This window comes from Neovison vison, chromosome 1, assembly GCF_020171115.1.
Source record: "Neovison vison isolate M4711 chromosome 1, ASM_NN_V1, whole genome shotgun sequence".
NCBI classification, from domain to species: domain Eukaryota; kingdom Metazoa; phylum Chordata; class Mammalia; order Carnivora; family Mustelidae; genus Neogale; species Neogale vison.
In genome coordinates this window covers 298,525,180-298,527,472 of record NC_058091.1, presented here as the reverse complement: position 1 = coordinate 298,527,472, position 2,293 = coordinate 298,525,180, and positions in this window count along the sequence as shown.

The following is a 2,293-nucleotide window of genomic DNA, read 5'->3' as shown; positions in this document are numbered from 1 at the left end:
AGAAGATGTGGTATATATACACAATGGAATACTATGCAGCCATCAAAAGAAATGAAATCTTGCCTTTTGCGACAACATGGATGGAACTAGAGTGTATCATGCTCAGCGAAATAAGTCAAGCGGAGAAAGACAACTATCATATGATCTCCCTGATATGAGGAAGTGGTGATGCAACATGGGGGCGTAAGTGGGTAGGAGAAGAATAAAAGAAACAAGATGGGACTGGGAGGGAGACAAACCATAAGTGACTCTTAACCTCACAAAACAAACTGAGGGTTGCTGGGGGGAGGGGAGTTGAGAGAAGGGGGGTGGGGTTATGGACATTGGGGAGGGTATGTGCTTTGGTGAGTGTTGTGAAGTGTGTAAACCTGGCGATTCACAGACCTGTACCCCTGGGGATAAAAATATATGTTTATAAAAAATTAAAAAATTAAAAAAAAAAAAAGATTTCCAACTTAAAATTCAAATATCTATTCTAAATATCAATCAATAATAGTAAAAAAAAGCAATTTATGAAAATATTACTTCTTTTTTTTAAAGATTTATTTACTGATTTGAGAGAAAGAGAGAAAGTGGGAGTAAGGGCAGAGGGAGAGGGGGAGAGAGAGAATATCAAGCAGGCTCTGCAATAAGTGCAGAGCCTAATGGCGGGACTCCATCTCAGGCCCCCAAGATCATGATTTGAACTGAAACCAAGAGTTGGACACTCAACACACTGAGACACCCAGGTGCCCCCCAAATCTTCTTTCTTTGTTTTTTCTTTTTTCTTTTTTTTAAGATTTTATTTATTTATTTGTTAGAGAGAGAGCGCGTGACCACAGGCAGACAGAGAGGCAGGCAGAGGCAGAGGGAGAAGCAGGAAGCCGAGCAAGGAGCCCAATGTGGGACTCGATCCCACGACACTGGAATCATGACCTGAGCGGAAGGCATCCGAGTAACCAACTGAGACACCCAGGCGTCCCCAAAAATCTTATTTCTAACAAATACTATCTCCATCTTTTCATACTAGTTCTTCAAGGCAAAATAAAATAATAAATGTAAGTAGCTAAAAGATAAAATTTTTTAATGATCTAATTTTTTTTTTAAGATTTTGTTTATTTGACACAGAGAGACACAGTGAGAGAGGGAACACAAGCAATGGGAGAGTGAGAGAGAGAAGGAGGCTTCCCAAGAAGCAGGGAGCCCAATATGGGGCGTGATCCCAGGACTCTGGGATTATGACCTGAGCTGAAGGCAGATGCTTAACAGACTGAGTCACCCAAGCACCCATAATATTCTAATTTAAGAGGTAATCAATACAGTTGCATTCACACAACAGGGAATAGCATAGAAATATTTTGGTTTTTTATGAAAATTTAATTTTTAATGACACCTAACCAATTCACCTAAAATATCTAGTCTCAAACTCTTTTAAGAATATGAAAGAATTTGGGGTGAAAAATTGGAGCCCAAATTCAAAAGAATTGGGATTTTGTCCATATGACAGCACAAACGGTCAGAACAACCTCAGAATTATCCTACTTCTTTTTCTTTACTTTTGCAAGGGAAGAGGAAAATTCACCATAACCAACTGCAGAATTAGATCATTTGGGATGGTCTGTCATTTATGAACCCCAAGTCACTTTTTTAATTACATTGTGAGCCATGCCAAAAAATATAAACATGCATTTTTCAAGTAAAAAAATTATCAGTATAGTCTGTGGTAATTTCCAAGAAATATGTGCTCGTTTAAAATAGTTTTCTTCTTATAAGGAAAATATTTCAGCTGTATGGGGGAGTGATGCACTCAAAACCAAAGCGGCACATAAGTATAAACTTTAACACTATAACTGCAGGACAAATAATACCAGACATACCTTGTTTTTCAGATTTACCTTTGTTACAGTAGCTTGATTGGTATTAACACCAGGTGGGACACTTTAAAGGAAAAGGTCGTGTTTGGCAAATATTATACCCATTCATTAATCTTATGCTTCAATAAAGTTTTTTAAAAAATTTATATGTATTAGTCAAAATATAACTCATAATTTTGTTTTTAAAATACCTGAAATGTCTTAGCTAAGAAAGAAATATTTATTAATATTGGGTATTAATTGCTTGATCTTGCAAAAAAGGAATAGATGAAATATTCATATCTATCAAATAAAAATTATATTTAAAAATGGTGTAACTATGAAAAGTCTTATATTTATAGTTTATTTATACACTAATAATTATATATTATGTAGAATATACAGAATATATCTTTGAATTCATCAGGGTGCTTCCAAGAAAATGAAGAGTTCCAAAAGGA